The sequence below is a fragment of the Podarcis gaigeae genome (genome assembly GCF_964106915.1).
Source record: "Podarcis gaigeae genome assembly, chromosome: 6".
NCBI classification, from domain to species: domain Eukaryota; kingdom Metazoa; phylum Chordata; class Lepidosauria; order Squamata; family Lacertidae; genus Podarcis; species Podarcis gaigeae.
In genome coordinates this window covers 19,586,943-19,605,624 of record NC_139682.1, presented here as the reverse complement: position 1 = coordinate 19,605,624, position 18,682 = coordinate 19,586,943, and the positions used below count along the sequence as shown (strand labels likewise).

The 18,682-nt window shown below is 45.2% G+C and overlaps 1 protein-coding gene across 2 annotated transcripts in view; it reads right to left on the bottom strand.

Moving 5' to 3' along the window:
* The window catches only part of LOC310847075 (opsin-5-like), a 65,359-nt gene that overhangs the window by 40,550 nt on the left and 6,127 nt on the right, over window positions 1-18,682 (bottom strand). The window contains exon 1 of one of the 2 annotated variants that reach the window (XM_083744531.1): window positions 2,309-2,524. The exons of the other annotated variant lie outside the window; for it this stretch is intronic. The gene's annotated coding sequence lies outside the window, so the exon portion shown is untranslated. Of the gene's footprint in view, window positions 1-2,308; window positions 2,525-18,682 lie in introns of those variants that run through there. 2 annotated transcript variants of the gene reach the window in all.

Sequence of the window (18,682 nt, the reverse complement as noted above, 5' to 3'; positions counted from 1 at the left end):
AGCTGGTTCTTCCTTCCCAAGAGAAGAACCTTGCAAATTTGCCCCTGTTCAAATTCATTTTGTTAGTTTTGGCCCAGTTCTCCAGTCTGTGCAGGTCATCTTAAATCCTGATTCAAGGCTACTCCTCCCAGTTTAGTGCCAACTGCAAATTTTATGAGCCTAATCTCTCAGCCTAATCTACCTCACAGGGTTGTTTTGAGGAATAAAATGGGAAAGGGGATATCTGTTTGTGCCACTTTGAGCTCCTGGGTGGAGAGATGGAATATAAATGAAACAAACAAACAAACAAACAAATGCTAGTGTAGTGACTCTGGGTGCATAAAGTGTCCTGTTGTGCAGGTCAGTAGACAGGGAGACAGAAAGGGAGACAGACAGACAAGGATATGCACCACAAAGAGACACACATCTATCTTTTATGACAATACTATTACAGGACATCAATGTCATGATACTATGGGTGACGTTATGTCATCCAGAACATCTGGGGTTTCATTCGCCATCTTCCAAAGTGATATATGCCATCATCTGCCAGCAATACCTTTCTGTATAGGAAAAATGGGACAGTCTCTATGCAGAAGAATTCACACAAGACTCTGTTGTTGTTTTACTTGAGAGTAAATCCAGTTGAACGAAGCAGGACTTACAAACACACGCACAACTATGCATTACTCACATACGCGTAAGATGCATAATATGACTCATGGCTTGGTAAGAATTGATATGCAGTGTCGGGACCAGAAGAAATCTACTTTCCAGAGAAATTTCGATTCAGATCTCTGCCTAACCACCAAGTGCTCTCAGCAACGGTGGGCATCTCATAATTTCTCAGCCCAGCTGACTTCATAGGCTTGCTGCAAGGATAAAGTGGGATAAGCTATGTCTCTTTCCTTGAAATCTTTGCAGGTCAGGAAGGGTACAAACACGATAAATAATGAAACACAAACAGCTGCAGTTCAGCATTCAAATCAACAGTTTGGCATGTACATGTTCGGCATGCAACCACTTCCAGATACCTTCGCCTGCATCTGTCATTTTGGTGGCCAAGACTTGTAATTATCCTCAGCACTAATAAACTGGCATTATAAATGTGCAAAGAACAGAAAACCACAGGTCTCTCTCTGCATCCCCCCACAGGAGGAACAATGGGATTAGCCACTACCCAAACAGCCATTTATTCCACTCAACCCCCTCCCCCCCGCCTGCTTTTTCATGTAACAGGTACTTTACAGTTAATATACATGTAGCTAATATCCTCTTTTACTGCCCTGTTTTATGGCTGTTGTTTTCTTTGTTCAGCTGCAGTTATTTTGGCATTAGATTACTTGCTAGTGATAATCCATCCCATTGCATCATGCTTGAATATATCCGTTTTGGGACTGGTTGGTTTAACTGTATTGATTTCGAGAATGTTATTAATTTGCAAGGCTTCTCTGAAACTCATCCCCCTGATCTCTGCCCCCTGACCCCCACCACTTCGTCTTAATTGCCTGGAATGCAGTGGAAGATATTCATGCCACAAAGGGGGTATTTCCTTCCTCTCAAATCTTTTCCTAAATGTGTTGGATTTTATGTGTGTGCCTGCATCCATACTTTCATTATTTAGAAGCCAGTGTACCCTCTGTGGGATGCGGGTGGCACTGTGGGTAAAACCTCAGCACCTAGGACTTGCCGATCACATGGTTGGCGGTTGAAATCCCCGCGGCGGGGCGCGCTCCCGTCGTTTGGTCCCAGCGCCTGCCAACCTAGCAGTTCGAAAGCACCCCCGGGTGCAAGTAGATAAATAGGGACCACTTACCAGTGGGAAGGCAAACGGCGTTCCATGTGCTGCGCTGGCTCGCCAGATGCAGCTTGTCACGCTGGCCACGTGACCCGGAAGTGTCTGCGGACAGCGCTGGCTCCCGGCCTATAGAGTGAGATGAGCGCACAACCCTAGAGTCTGGCAAGACTGGCCCGTACGGGCAGGGGTACCTTTACCTTTACCTTTATACCCTCTGCCCACTCAGTGACATTTGGTAGTAATGGAGGAAAATTCATGGCCTTCCTTCAGCAATTGTAAACACAGCATAATTAATTTTTATATAATAAGCTGACAGCCTTTGAAAGAGAGCAGAAGTTGAGAAAAAAAATCTCTTCGTGAGCTTTGCCCATGTGACAAACATTGTTTGCACACAAAGAAAATGATCAAACCTCACGTCAGACACATGAATTTGCATATATTGGTTTCTAGCATTTGCTAAGTAATCAAGGAGAGCTGCGTGCTTTCACACCTACACCAGGCAAAAGTGCACTGCGGAATCCTCTGACTCACTCAGATTTCACCTCTGCAATCGAGCGCTTGTTTTCCATAAATGATGCCTGGGTCACGATCCATCAAAGCGTTAGGCAATGTTTGCTATTTCCCCTGCTGAGCTGCATTTCTCTTTGTCAGGGTCAGCTCGAAATTTGAGGGGGCCCTCAGCAAAGTGTCCACTGGGGGGCCCCCAGCTGCAGACTTCCCTAGGGGCAGAAGTATGGGCAGCTATCAGCCACCATTTCCCATTTCCCACAATGCTTCTGATGTGGTGACACTTCAGGGCACTGTGGGAACTTTGGGCAGCTTGTGCACAGTGACGGTTGGTGGGGCCCAAGTGTTTAAGGTGCTGATCCCTGCATGCCTGTTATCTACCCAGTAGCTGAGTACAACTCCAGGTCTGTAGTGGTTTCTGCTGCTTGACAGAGAATTTCCATAAAGACCAACTGAACGTTCTGAAAATACCTCTCGTTGACAAGTTATATAAGAGTTTCTTCCACTCCAGCATGGATCCCCCAAACCAATCATTTATGCCTTGGCCAAACAGCACATGTCCTTCTTTCCTCCGGTTCCCTGTTCTAAAACTTTCATCAAGGGCTGCACAGTCTTTCCGTAATGAACAGCACTTCTCTCCTGTTGTAAAAAACCAAAACAGCACTGAGCAGATAGCCCTCCTGTAGGAAGGCTGTCATTGTTCCTGTCCATCTCTTGAAGACACCAGACAAGGTATTGCATGACTGCATGGGATCAGGGCCAGGCCTAAAATAAACAATAATAATCCAGGGAGCTTGTTGCCATTTGGAAAGGCCCTAAAACAGCTTTTAATCCATAATATATTGCTTCAATCATTGTTATGCGTGGCAGCAAGTGAAAAGGGGTGGTGGGGTTGAGAGAGATGGGAAACCTGGCATTCATTCTAATCAATGTCACTTTATTATTCGGCTTAAACATGTGGGGAAGTGGAAAATCTGATGTAAGCATCATTTGCGGAAAACCTGGCAGCAGCAGACCCAAAGAAGGCTGTTCATGTCTCTTTAATGGTTGTGTTGGCAGCGAGGGCTACAGCAATTATTGCTGCTCTCATGAGTAAGACGCAGCTATTAAAAGCACCAATGCACCCTTCCAGACCAAACATTGGCAAGCCTGTTCCATTCAGATGCATGAGGTTTACAAAGACTCCGTGTCCTCTGTTGCAGCGTTGGTTATCTTACTCTAAACCATGGGAAACAAATTGTGGGAAATGATGCAGAGACAACGCATTTCCACTCTTATAAAAGCCAGTTCCCCCAGGTCAGTGGTTTTCAACCAGTGTGCTGTGGCACCCTGGGGTGTCTTGAATGTTGGTGCCATGGGAAACACTGGCCTCTGTCCCCCTTTCCTTCCCTCCCTCCTGTGATGCCCTCTTGCGTCTCTGCCTCCCAAAGGCTTGCACAGCTGTTTGCTGCAGCAGCCCTGCCTACAAGCTCCCCAGGTGAAGGATACCTCTGGGGCTGGCCAGGGGGTGCTTCCCAGGCCCCTGTGGGGCAGTGTGAGAAGGTACCCCTCTTTGGGGTGGGGGAGGCAGCTTACGAGAAATGGGCTGCCCAGATTCCTAAGGAGAGGGGAGAGGAGAGGAGGCTGAGGGAACAGTCCACAATGGAGGGTGTTCAAAAAAGGGTGAGAGGCTGCCAGCTCTGCAGGGAGGGGGGGGGCATAACTGGGCTCCTGAGCCCCACAGGGGTGCTGCAGAAATAATGTAGTTGGTCAAGGCAGCCGTGGACTCACAAAGGTTGAAAACCTCTGCATTAGGTACCAAATGTGGCTCACACATGGGTGCAGCAACTGGTAAGAGTTTGACTGACATTCTGGATTATAAAACAAATCATTGTTATTTGAAGTTTACTCATACATCTGGTGTATTTTTTTTTAATTGTGTGATTATTGTTTGCTTATTTGCTAGTTTTCCTTTGAGTCCTTGCATTTTCAATGTAAAAACAAATAAATCCTAGTTTAATAATAATAAAAAAAAGAAATTGGACGGGCAGTTTGGATACGCACAATCCTCTCTTGACCTGAGAAACCCCCATATTAAGTTTGCCAGATTGCAAACCAGAGAAGCTGCAAGCAGGACTCAGCTTTCGTCCCTCTTGATAGGCATAAGAAGTGGGTGGGTAAGAGAACTGGTGAATAAATAAGGCTGTAGGTGCTGCTGACCCATAATATCCTGCAGCACTGCCATTTTTGGAAGGTAGCACAGGAACTCCGGGTAGCAGCCTGACCACCATATCCCTTGAGGTGCCTGAATTGGGTGCTTTGACTGTGTCAGTCATACCACAAAGCCAGAGCAACACATCTCTTGGCCCAGCCTATTCTTCCGTTTGTGTTTGTGTGTACCTCTGGACAGCACTTAAAGTGCTAGCAGCTAGGCAAATGATAAAGATGCAGGAGTCGAGGTTTTGCTTCTTCCTTGTGTGAACAAGCACGCCACCTCCGACATTCCCCACCAGCCCCTTTGCTGGTGACAGCAAAGCAAACAGTTTAATAGCTGCAGCTTGTTGAGCAACAGACTGGCCCATTTTTCTTCTCCGTTGCCCCCATTTGTCTCCCAAAGAAGCGGATGAAATTGTTCCTGGGCAACAGGTAGGAATGTTTCCATTGTACTTAACCCAGACTCCTGCCTCTGTTGTTTTTAAAAATGAAATTTCATTGTGACACAGACAAGCTATTGACTTTGAGACGTGAGCCAACTGCAAATGAGCCGCCTGCTTTTGCAACAAGTTTGCTTCACGAAGCAATTTGACTCTCTTTCCCCTTGCCCGGCGCTCCATTTTGATTGAAACTGGGCCGGTGCTTTTCCTTTTTGCAGTGTCCATTCCCTCCTGCCCCAAATCAGCCAGAATTGCTGAATGGATCTGTATCCTCCCTTTCCCACGCACCCCAGATCAGCCTGAACCCCCTCATCCACCACTTCTTCCTCTTGGGGCTCATCTGCTTGTCCCAGTGCTTCTCCCTTGGAAAACCTGATCTTTACCACTGAATCGGAGGAAATGTCATTTAACAACAACCCTACAATTCGGGGTCACTATTGAGGCAACTGTGGGCACAAGGTGCCTTTGGCATCTTCCCCTGGTACCCACAAAGTGTCAAGAGTGTGTGCAGGAGCCAGGTCCTGAGACCAGTAGGACTTTGCAGGACTGGCACCTTCCTAAGTTTGCTCTGAAGAGGCAAGGCATGGCCACACAGGTGAGGCCGATTGGTAACTCACAGCACCTGGTGGCAAGAGCCAGGAAAGGATATAAGGTCAGCATTTCCCTTTGGCTCTTTACCACAGCAACATGTTCCCTGCCTTGCTGCATTTGGCTCCTAGACTCCTTGCTTCTTGATCCTAGGACTCCTGACTTTATGACTCCTTGCTTCCTGACCCTCAGACCCTTGGCTTCTTGACTCCTGGCTCTGTGACTCTTGGATTCTTAGCTTCCTGACTCTTGGCTTCTGGACTCCCGTTTCCTGCTCCCACCCTGCCATCTTGCCCCCGGTCCTGACGTCCCCAGCCAGGACTTTGACTGCTTGTGAACCAGACCGTGACACAAAGGCTCTGAACTACCACCCCATTCGCTGCCTTCCTGGCCGCAAAGCGGTGAGGGTAGTTATTTAAGCATGGATCCTGCCTGGAAAGAATGGAGGAGAAAGGTAAGTGTTGATAAGCCCACACAGGAACAGAGTGATTTTATTTTTGGTTAAAAAAAATACTGGCACATCCATTTGTACCTCAAGCGATCCTGGAGCACACTTCTTGGATCACATAGTGCCATGGAGGGAAACAACAGTCCAAAACAGCTTCTGTTCTGCTGGCATCAAGGCTGGGGACAGCTTCCAACTAGAACTGTCACAAAGGGAACAATTGCTAGGGCCCTTGCACAGATTTCTGGAGGCTGGTAACTGAATTCAATATGATGTTAAATGCATCTTTGCATTTGAAGTGCGAGTGATTAAGAATACAGATAGCCTCAATTGGGAGGCAGCTGAGAATTATCAGGATCACAGCATGCATGGACGGAGAATGTAAGCCTTTTGCCAAGTAACCCTGAAGCTCGTGTTTGCATCAGAAGGAAATCTTCCATTGACAAGTCCAAAGCAAATGCCTGCTTCAAAAGGAGGGTTTTTCCTCAGAACCACAGCTAAGGAGAAAAGAGTTAAAGTTCCCGTCCTTGCCTGATGTGATGCCAATACTTATAAGCCCCCCTCCCTTGGTAATTTTCTGGTGCTATTTGAATTGTTAAAACACCTGCATGTTAAATGCAAAGCTGTGCAGTCTGGCTGTGTTGTTTATTTAAAGTATTGATAACCCACCTGTCCACTATGGGATAGCCAGCCTCATGTCACCAACGTGCTTAATATAATTAATGCATGAAGGGGTTAGTACCATAGAGTAAGCTGGCCTGCCAGGCTTAGCTATGTCCACTTCCCTTACCTTGGGGAGAAATGGGTCATCAAGTCTATTGTTTTTCCCAGTGTGAAGAGGCTTACAAGCTTCTCTTGAGTTCCTGTACCAATGATTTAGGAACTTTCACCACTTTGCAACAAAGCCAAGTTTTACTCCCTATGCAACATTTCTGACTGACGTATGAAAATGCACATGAACCTGACCTTTCAAGAGTTTATAAGTAAAATTTTAACTTACCAAATGTGTGGTCTTTTCCTATGCTGGGGGAAGATGGAAGTTTTGGAACTTATAAGGGCATATTTTAAAAGACCTAGAAGCCTATATTTCCACACTTTGCTGCATCTTTTGTCATTTTAAATCTCTGCGGGGGTTCTCACCAAAGGGTAATTTCCCCAAACCTGGATCTTGGCATCCAATATTTCTCCTTTCGATATATTTCTCTCTCCCCCCCCCCCTACACCAACATCCACCTGTATTTCCTAGGCAACTTAAGAAGCAGTTTAAATCATACAAAGAACAAACTCCTAAATCAAGTAATCAAGGCATCAGCAGCAGGAGCAGGTAGCAATCAGTGACATTCTTTATGCTTAAAACACATTAAAAATTTAAAAAACGAAAGCTAAAAAGCCATAAACTGGGGTGTTCAAGGGCCAGACAGAGTGGGCTGGAAGGCCACATTCAGTAATAGAGCTGAAGTTTCCCACCCCTATGTTAAACAGAACTGTATTGTCCAGTAGGGCCTCTGTGGTGTTGCACCTATATTTGAGAAATGCTTGCATTGTCAGCTCCAGATTTTGGGAGGGGGTGGCCACTGGGTGAGGTGTCCTCAGTGAACTCCCTCCCTAAGTGGCTCCACCTCCCTAAGCAGATCCCTCCCTAAGTGGATCCACCTCCTCATCACTGCCTATTCACCTGCTCTCTCTTGCACCAAGTCCAAACCACTGCATAGAAGGAAGTCAAGACAAGTGGAGTTTGCTTCTTGCTTCTCCTTACTCTTGTCACTGCTTGTATAAGTGAACAAGAAGGAAGAAAGATGAAGAAGGCTGGGGGGCCACCCACCTGGGGGGTGGGAGGGTATCAGTAGGTGCCCACTGGTCCAGCACTTGGGGCTAGGTCATGGAGGATGTGCCAGTGTTGGCGCTCTCTCATTTTTCTTATCTTAAATTCAGTTCTCCACATTTCTCCAAAAAAAAAGTGTGCTGCCACCTGCTTTGCTAGACGTTTGGGATATGTGATTCCTATTATTCCCCCCCCCCCCAAAGCATTTGGGCACTATTATTATTATTATTATTATTATTATTATTATTATTATTATTTTATTTTATTTTATTTTATTTTATTTATTTGGTGTTTGTTGGTACCCTTAACAAATATGAAAGCTGCAAAATATCCTTATGACTGCCTCTCTTTTTGTCATGTTGTATTTTCTATTTTTTTGCTTTTCTAAACACTTTATCCGTGTGTGTGTGGTGTGTGTGTTAGTGTTTAAAAGGGCAAACTAATATACCCATTTTCCCAAGCAAACTTTCCTAATATAATGCAGTTTTGTATGCTAGTTTAACCACTACGTTCATTGTTTTGTCCACTTTCCCCTAAAGCTTGCTTTTCTTTAAACATTGTTGGGTTGGAGAACAGTAGTGCAAAATGGGATAAGTGTGAATTATGAAGAATGGTTGTGTTTTCGTCTCAGAAAGTGTGAATTTGACAGGTTTGGATTCAAATCCTAACTGCAGCGATTTTCTTCCTTATCCCTATCTGGGGCCATCCCTGAATATTTCACCCACAACATTAGCTCATAGAATAACAGTATATATATATTTATGGTTTCATATAAATGCATATACTGTGTGATCTTGTGCATATATTTTGCAATTCAGAACTGAAAAAGCCAGAGACATTCCCTATGGATGCTAGAAACTCGCAGAGATAAAGTTTCAAGGACCTCTGCTGTCTTAAGAGAAGAAAAGCGAGCACTAACCCATTTGACAAAGGTTTCCTTTCCCCAGAATGGTAATTAATCTTTGGAGGTAAGTGGGTTTTAGGAAAGAACAGCCTATAAGCTTGTGCTTTAAATAGGCTTTCCATACCCATTCAAATAGACCTGAAACAAATAGTTCAGCAGCCCCACCAGATAGATCATATTTACATTTTCTTGATTAATTTTTGGGCACCTACTTTGATCCTTTATGAATATATCCTTCATTCATTTCTCTCTCTCCCTCAGCTTGCTTCTCTTGCGATATGGTAGCACATGACCTGGTTACGTGATGGAATCAAGTCATTATCATTTATATTTGTCATTTCTCATATCATTGTTCTGCTGGGTTTCATATTTTATGCACTTGGGGCATGATCCAGATCTGGTCACATACAGTTAACAGGCAGTGCAGTGTTGCACTTAGAGTTGTGTTCCTCAGTCTGGAGACCACCCAATGCTGTTGGACAACAACTCCCATACTCCTTGCCTGTTGGCCATGTTGACTAGGGCTGATGGAAGTCGGAGTCCAATGGCATCTGAAGGCTTGAAGAAGGTTGGGTTAGAGCAGGCAAAGGCAAGCTCCAGATGTTTGGGCTACAGTTCTCATCATCCCTAGCTAACATGACCAGTGGTCAGGGATGATGGGAATTGTAGTCCAAAACATCTGGAGGGCCGAAGTTTGCCTATGTTTGGGTTAGAGTGTTTGATTAGAACCTAGGAAACCTTGGTTCAAATCCCCATTCAACCACAAAGTCCACTGACCTTGCGCCAACTGCTCCATTTCAGCCTAGCCAGGAGAAAGCAGCGGGGCAAATGGAAAACCACTTGGACTCTTGCTTAGAAAGCATGGGATGAGCAGAAAACCTCCCAGACGTGCTTTCTAGACACAAAGGAAGCGGAAGTGTGGATAAGCCCTCAGTGTGCCACTGAAGCAAGAAACAGGCATAGCCATGCCCTATTTGTTCCCCTTAATTCTCTCAACAGGCCAGGAAGCAAAGAAGCCAGGCAGATGCAAAAGGAAAAAAAGCAGACCACCTTCACCTATAATAGTGGCATAGAAAGAGGCCTTTTAGCAGGTGGTAGCTTTGGAGTTTTCCCAGTAGTGATGTATGGAAGTGAAAGCTGGACCATAAAGAAGGCTGATCGCCGAAGAATTGATGCTTTTGAATTATGGTGCTGGAGGAGACTCTTGAGAGTCCCATGGACTGCAAGAAGATCAAACCTATCCATTATGAAGGAAATCAGCCCTGAGTGCTCACTGGAAGGACAGATCCTGAAGCTGAGGCTCCAATACTTTGGCCTCCTCATGAGAAGAGAAAAGACCCTGATGTTGGGAAAGATGGAGGGCACAAGAAGGGGACAACAGAGGACGAGATGGTTGGACAGTGTTCTCGAAGCTACCAGCATGATTTTGACCAAACTGCAGGAGACAGTGGAAGACAAGAGTGCCTGGCGTGCTGTAGTCCATGGGGCCACAAAGAGTTGGACACGACTAAACGAATAAACAACAACAGATTTGGGGATGGGCTGCAGCTCAGTGGTAGACATTCCCAGGTGGAACGTCTGCATGCAGACATTCCCAGGTTCCAGAGAGAGACTCCCTGTTGGAAACCCTGAAGAGTGAGCACCAGTCAGTGTAGACAACGCTGAGCTAGCTGGAGCAATGGTCTGACTCGGTGTAAGTCTGCTTCTTATTTTCCTAGGTGTAGCTTGTCATGCGAGCTACATCTGCTGGAATCCCATCTCATGCACGACTACTAAAAGTCCTTATTTGCATCTAGCCACAAAAGCTCCAGGACAATTGTTATTGTAGCTGGATAATCTATAATATTGGGTCGTTAAATTTGGCTAGTCCATTGAGTTAAATATGACGATAACTTTGCTTGTGAATGTTGTAAAGGAAAACTGTTATGCAGCCTGGTTTTTATTATCTGAAACCTACCACTTTTATGACCTGAAACAAAAGTTTTTACTGCAAACACTTAACTCTATTTTTCAGCTCTCTCTCTGACATTTTTGCATCGCCTGACCTCAAAATGAGAAACACCACAAAACTTTTCCCAGAGGCAAGTGGCAGATCTTTAAAATCTAGTTATATCTAACTTAAGCCAGACTTCCTCACTGCAGGAACTTGCTCGCCTCAAGCCAGAGTCAAACATTTGCTTGTTTTTGAAAGCAACTTCCCCCAGGCCAGGAACGATGGTTTGATTGTAGATGCTTATGTGCAGCTACCTATTTGAATTCAGGATCTATCTTCTATTCGTATTAAGGATGGGAGAGAAATTGGATCCAGTTGGCATTTTAAAGGCAAACCTATCTAATCTGCACTTTCTGAAAAATACAGAAACACTCATTCTTCAAAATTACACTGCTCTGAATTTTGCAATATCGTTCTCAGATTAGATAATGCATGCAAAATTGTGTGTGCATGAAATGCATATTAGTCAAAATAACAAATAAAAATGAATTGCAGTATTAGAAAAAAAATGTGAAAAATTTTAAAATAAATTCACACTTAAATGATGGTGAATTTTCACAAGGATGTTGCATCATGGACCACTGAACTTGATTGAAAAAAATGAGAAACTGAGACAAACTGAAATGGACAGGTTCACCAGTCCCTACATGTGATGATCACATCTGGCTTCTGTATTTGTATAAACTTTCACCTTCAGCAGAACTTTAGCTAGCAGGAACACAAAAAGGGAGGAACAACGAAAATGGTCCTTTGGTCCTCCTTCCTCCTCCCACACGGAGGTCATGCTCAAGGAGGCTCTGGAATGCAAGCTCTTTGTTGCTGCCTTATATTAACTAGCTAGAGCCTCCTAACCGGTGCGTGGAGAAAGGCACTTGCGAGCATCATTCTCTTTTGATGTTTCCATAATTGTCAGGATGAAGAAGCTGCTTTGCAGTGTTTAATTTTACAGCTAATGAAAATCCAGTCTCCGTGTGCTCTATATGATGAATGTCTAAGGGAGCTCACCTCTTGCTTCCTCTTGTGTCTGGCTGATTTAAATTGATAAGTTTAAACTTATTAGACCATCACTAGGTCATTAGATATACCGCACGCTGGAAGCACAGGGGCTCAACCAAAATAACTGTGCAATCCCAAAATATGATATTGCCAGGTAGGTTTGCTCAAGTTGGTTCAAGCCCTCAAATCCCTAGCAGAGAGAATAATAGAGTTGGAAGGAACCATGGGGGCCATCTAGTCCAGTGTTTCCCAACCTTGGGCCTCCAGCTGTTTTTGAACTACAATTCCCATCATCCCTGACCACTGGTCTTGCTAGCTAGGGATGATGGGAGTTGTAGGCCAAAAACATCTGGAGGCCCAAGGTTGGGAAACACTGATCTAGTCCAGCCCCTGCAATGCAGGAATCTTGCTCTGAGCTATCCCAAATGAGGACATATTTAGCAGCCTGAGGGTTGATCAATATTGCACATTCAGCAGGTCCTAAATTTACTCTATGGTATCCCCAGTTAAATGAAGTCTCTGGATTAAAAAGAAGTCAGGGCTCCTGCACCTTTAATTTCAGCAGGTGTAGGCTTCATATGACCGTAGGTTTAAAGCACATGGCACTTGTGAAAAAGAACCCTGGGAACTATAGTTTACCCCCTCACAGAGCTGCGGTTCCCAGCACCTTTAGCAAACTAAAGTTTCCATAAGAATCATATTGAGTCAGACAATAGGTTCAGCTAGCTCAGTCCTGGCAGCACTGACTTTACCTAGTTTTCAGGGAAATTGCAATTTTCGACTGACAAATCAGAAATTCTGGACATACGGCAGCCGTGCTATAGATGCTTAGGAGTGAACCTGGGAACTTCTGCATGCAAGGCAGATGATCTACAGCTCTTCCCCCAGGATCCTCTGAGGGAAGCCATGTGCTTAAAATGCATAGTGCAAGGGCAGCTGTAGCCTGCCCTGCAACCCGCACCTGCTGAAACCCTCTATTCTACATCCCTGTTAAAGATGCCCTGGCCTCTTTTGCATCTCAGGTAGCAGAACAGAGAAAGAACTCAACATGAGATCATAAGGAGTTTCTGCTGGTTGAGTGGCTAATCCTGGCTTAGATGAACCCATCGTCTAACTCCAAGCAAGGCAATGGTGCAGTTTAGTCACCTTAGACTCTGGACATCAGAGTCTCTCTACACTGCAATGCAGGGGATGTGGCTGAACTACAACTCCCATCATCCCTGGCCACTGACCATGCTTGCTGGGGCAGATGGGAGTTGCCAATCAGCAACATCTGAAGGGCCAAAGGTTCTCGTCCCCCTCTGGTAATGTGCATTACTACAAAAAGGTTGCTCAGCAAAGCAACTTACGTGGGGGGGGGGGGGCTTTCTAGCCCATTCTGAGTTGTGCCCCAAACATCTGCTCCAAAGCCCTGCCCTGCCCTGCCAGCCCCACTGCAGCTTCACCTGTCCATTTCATGCCCAGTGACCCAGAGACCAAGTCAGAGAAATCAAACTTCCTACAACCATTGAGAACTGTTCGAAGGAGAGGAAATTGAGGTTTCCAATAACTCAACAAAAGACTTAGCACAACAAATCCATTAGATCGGGAATGGGGAACTACAGCAGTTCCTCAGTATCTGGCCCTCAAAACCCTCCCAGGCCCAACCTAGGCCTCTGGGCCTTGTTGCACACTCCAACTGTTTTTGCCTAGTTTTAATGTACCCCTCACATTAATGCGTCTTGCTCGCCTGGATGAAGGATAGAGAAATGTGTGTGCAAAAAACCAGACCCTACTGTGCAATGAAGACATTTGCATTCCTTTCTCCACCCACTTTGCCCTCTGGCCCCTCCCATCCCTGGCATGTGGCCCTTGGAAGGTTGACCAGAGTGGAATGTTCCCCTTGGGCTGAACATTCCATCCCCTTGGAATGTTCCTGCAAGCTCTCTCAACAGAGCAAGCCCCCTATAGTCGTGGTGGGTTAATAGGTGTATTACTCCAAGATCCACCAACTGGAACCAGCCACAGAAGGCATCCACTTAGAAGCAAAGAACTCAGAGCCCAGGAGTTTGCTTTGGTGCTAGGTCTAAGCAGAGCTCACAGACCTTTCTACACAAAAGAAACGCACTCTTGGGTAACACCTCCCCTCTCCTCCCCTTGCTTTCTTCCTTTAATTGTTTTTATTAAAGATTTTATTGGTTTACAAAAGTACATATATTGTCTATTTTCGGATCATAAAGTCCTTTCTACATATCAATTATAGTCGATGTGATACTTTAATGTTGCATACAGTATAAGTTTGAGGGAGAAGAGGGGAGGGGAGGTATCCAGGATATACAAAATACTACTCCAGAAACCCACAACCTCCCTCTTCTCAGTCAAAAGTAATGATGGGAGCTATGAAATAAACCCTACCCAATGGACTAAACTGTGGTCTAAACCAGAGGTATCATTTGAGTAGGGGAAGGAAGTTATTTGGGAGCCAGGAATCTTTGAAGACTAACTTCAGATCACCCAGAGATGAGTAGATTCTGATTTACCTTCTTCCCAGCTCTGTTCTACGGGCTGCATTTTTCTTTTGCTTTCACTAGGAGCAACCCTCTGTAGGTGAAGGACCTCAGGTGCAACAGATGTGGAGAGGTGTGTTTTATGCCTCTTGGCAACAAAAGACAAGACTGTGGTCCATCACATTGCTCTCTTATGTTTGTTTCCTGCTTCTCCTCCAGGCAGTTTGACTCAGGTTCCCAGGCAGCCTTCCATGGAGGCATTGACCAGGCAGCAATCTGCTTAGCTTCATCAGGTTACAGCATCATATGTCTTCAGCTCATGCCGTGCCGCAGGCTCACAATGGAAAGGTGTTCTAAGGACTCGGCCATATTTGTTGCAGACCTCGGTGCAATAAATAAACGAAACCTGCAGCCTCATTACCCTAATTGGACCTAACCTTTATTTAGTTCTACTCTGGTAATTTCTGAGTTCTTTGGTTATTGGGAGCTGTGTTTTATTCTTCCTTGAAACCACGGCACAGAACAGGAGGCAAGTTGTATGTCTGCGCACTAATTCAGAAAACATTTTCTATTTAACAAAGGAGGAAAGGGGAAAGCAGGGAACTCCAGAGGCAGAAAAATCCAGAATGCCACCTTACCATTCATTCATTCATTCATTCATTCATACGACGCACACAGGCTGAGGGACAATTATTCCTGTGCAAAGGCACATTGAGGAGAAGGAAAACTGCAAGAGCTTTTAAAACTGTCCCTTGCACCGAGTGTTAAAAGGCATTTGATCTGTGGCGATAAACTGCTCTGTGCTGAGAAAAAAAGTCACCTTCCAATGTCTGCAGAACAAGTGGGGGCTTAAAGGAAGAGCACAACAGCCCATTTTAAAAGTTGCCTTCCTGGCGCTGTGGTCTCACTCTTGCTCAGCTCCCAGTCATTTGAGCAGGGCTTACAGAAGACAACATCTTACAGCCGTGTGCCCCATGGGTCAGATCCATCTGTTCTCAAGTATTCTGCTGCCATCAAGTATGTCTTTCAAAATCTGCTGCTGGACCACCTCTCTGCCTGCCCATCCACTTAGAGCATGAAGAGATGTTTCTTAAAAAGGTAAAGGGACCCCTGACCATTAGGTCCAGTCGTGACCGACTCTGGGGTTGCGGCGCTCATCTCGCTTTATTGGCTGAGGGAGCCGGCGTACAGCTTCCGGGTCGTGTGGCCAGCATGACTAAGCCACTTCTGGCGAACCAGAGCAGCGCACAGAAACGCCATTTACCTTCCCGCCGGAGCAGTACCTATTTATCAACTTGCACTTTGACGTGCTTTTGAACTGCTAGGTTGGCAGGAGCAGGGACTGAGCAACAGGAACTCACCCCGTCGGGGGGATTCAAACTGCCGATCTTCTGATCAGCAACCCTAGGCTCTGTGGTTTATCCACATAAATTATTGTGAAACCTTTGGATTTTCTTCTAGGTAAATCTCTCCCCCCCCCCTTCCGTCCAAGTTGCCATTTAAACCTTTGGTTCAAAGCAACAAGTGTTGAAGGGGTTGGGGGCAGGGACGGAGTAGTATAGCTGTAAAACCAGGCAGGCCAAAAAAGAAATCCAGGAGATGAAGTTTTATTTCTGATAGATTACGTCAGATGTGTCCGTTTTTATGGTTATGCCGAAGCCATTTGTAAGGCGTTCATCTATCACTTCGGCTATTATAATGAAAGGCATGTCTGGATCAGAGTGATAGATGTGCTGCTATCATTAACAGTAAGGTACGCTTACTGCAAGTGGTTGTGCAGAAACAAGGAGATTTGTCAATTTTTGCCATTGAAGGGAGACCATAAACCAGGTCCTTTAAATTCACCTTGCACCGGACACAGGTACATCTAAGGAAGTTACAGTAATATTGCTGGAGATACGGTTAAAATAAAATAAAAAAAGCTTTCGCGTATTTAATGTGCCAATTCTGCTGTGTGCTTTGTGGTGGTTTTTTTTAAATATTTTATTTTAATATAGCAGATGCCACAGGGTTTTGCTTTTGAGGGTGGGGAGGGGGCTGTTGTTGTTGTTGTTGTTTTAAAGAGCTCATCCCAACACCTGCGGAAATCTGCCCTGAGAAATAAAATGGGGCACAGCCCTTTGGAGAAACCTGACCTTGATGTTAGCATGAAGTAATGGGAACAGAGGATATGGTCATGAGGTCTTAGGTCAATGTGCCTCCTGACGCCATTGAAGCAGATAGATCCAAATGCCATGGGTTTATTTTCTTCCATAAATAGCACGGCACGGTTCTGCTGCTGCTGCAATGTGATACAGCATTGCCTGTGTACCAAGCGCAGAGCTTCTAAGGGAGGTTCTTGGTGGATCCCACAGTCTTGCACAATAGTCACAATTGTCTTCCAAGCCAGGGTGTCTGGAGCATCAGACGGGGGGGCTGTGGAAACCAGGGTTCAAATCCCCACTCGGGTGAGCTCTTAGGCCAGACACTATCTGTATGCTTAACCTACCTTACAGGATGGTGCTGAAGATATCATGGGAATGAAAAAGGACCATGCACAGTGCCCTGAGCTCCTTGGAGGAAAAGGTGGGGTGAAAAGTATTACATAAATAAAATTCATCCCAGAGCTATGGTGACATTTCCCTTCATTCGCCTCTTTGAAAGGAGTGTGATAATATGTGCAACTACAGGCATAGGCAAACTCGGCCCTCCAGATGTTTTGGGACTACAGCTCCCATCATCTCTGATCACTGGTCCTCTTAGCTAGGGATGATGGGAGATGTAGTCCCAAACCTTCTGGAGGGCCAAGTTCTAGCACATAGAACCAACTGGATTTACAAGATCACAATGAGGCCACAGGCAGGCAACCCTTAATATGAGTGCAATTATTTTCCTAAGTACTTCATGCAAATTATGTCCCCCCTAGTGGTGTAGCAATAAAATTACTAGCACATTTGCAAAGTTAAGCAGGACTTAGTACGGTTTAAAATTGAATGGGAGGCTGTGTGTTGAGATTTCTGCATTGCAAGGGGGTGAGGGTGGGCTAGGTGATTCCTCAGGGTCCCTTCCAATTCTATGTAGGGAATTTTTTGCAATAGCTTTGCGAGCCTGGCCAAGTCCCCTTATAGCAATTTGGGGGAGGGGAAGAGTTAAAAGGTAAGTTTGTCTAAAGCCACCTTCTGAAATAAACATATAATGCGCATACAAGGGCATGACTTGCCACTCAGAGCAAGGGGAGAATGGGGGGGGGGCAAACTTGGCATAACTACAGCCCTCCATTTTGAAGTGAATTGAGTAATACATGTAGCCTGCCCAGACACAGAGGGCTGTATCCAGTGTTCGCCCTACTCAGAGTAGACCCACTGAAGTTAATGGACATGACTCACTTAGGTCCTTTCGTTTCAACAGTTCTGCTCTGAGTAGCACTGACATTTGGAGGAAGCCCATGATTTGACCATACCTGCTCTTCAGTTCGTTCTAGATGCTTCCTTGTTTTTTAAAGAATGCTTTAAGCAGTTCTAAGTATTTTTTTTGTTTGCATTTTTTAATTTGGGGTGTGTGTGTGTGTGTGTGTGTGTGTGTGTGTTTTATCACAGAAGTGTTTGCCACCCTAGGTTCCTTTCTCATTTGTTTCCGGACCACTTTGTTTCAAAAGATAGCCAGTTCAAATTGAACTTGACTCACATTCAAATCTCCAGTCATGGACTTGGGAGACTTACACACTTACTCAGCCTAGCCTACCTCACAGGGTTGTTGTGAGGACAAAATGATGGTTGCGTGTAAATTAGAGGTGCTGGCCTCAGCTCCTTGGAGGAAGGGTGGATACAAATGCCATGCACAAGCTATCTCTCCATGCTCTGGTAGCTGCTACACCATGGGGCCTGCTCACCAATTTGAGGAGGAAATCAGTCTCTGGGCCGTCTTCCTACTGCTCTCATCGGTTCTAAGCTTTTAATGGCATTTTCTTGCCCACCACTGCAATAAGACCTTCTGTGCAGTGTGCCAGCTCATTACAGAGACAGTATGCAGTACTGCTCATGCCAATGCTTCAGTATCAGGGGTGCCTTTTGGAAATATAAAATGCATACTGTACATTTGGAAGCTTGCAAGTACACACACACATACACCTTTAATGCCCTAAGCCTCCAAGGGTAAACTCATTTTGACCTTTCTTCCCTAGCGTGAAACTGTTCCCATTTTAAGCAAAAAATAAAACTGCTTATCCATGGACTCTGTAGATGTACAAATCTGCTGCTGGATTTGATTTAAGCTCCATTGCTCAAGCCGGTTGCAGGAAAAGATACAGATACACATCTTACCCACTTTAAAAAAAAGTTTAAATGTGTCTTTCAAATAAAAAACAACTTGAAGTTTTTCAAGAAGCCGCAACTGCAACTCCTATGCTGGAGAGGCTATGTCTTCTGGGTTTCTATTTGACTCTCCAAATCTGCGTCTTGGAATTCAACACAGACAAGGTACAGAGCACCATGGACTTTGAGATGCCATTCTGTGAAATTGCCGGATTCTGCCTTTTCAGCCAAGCTGTCTCTGA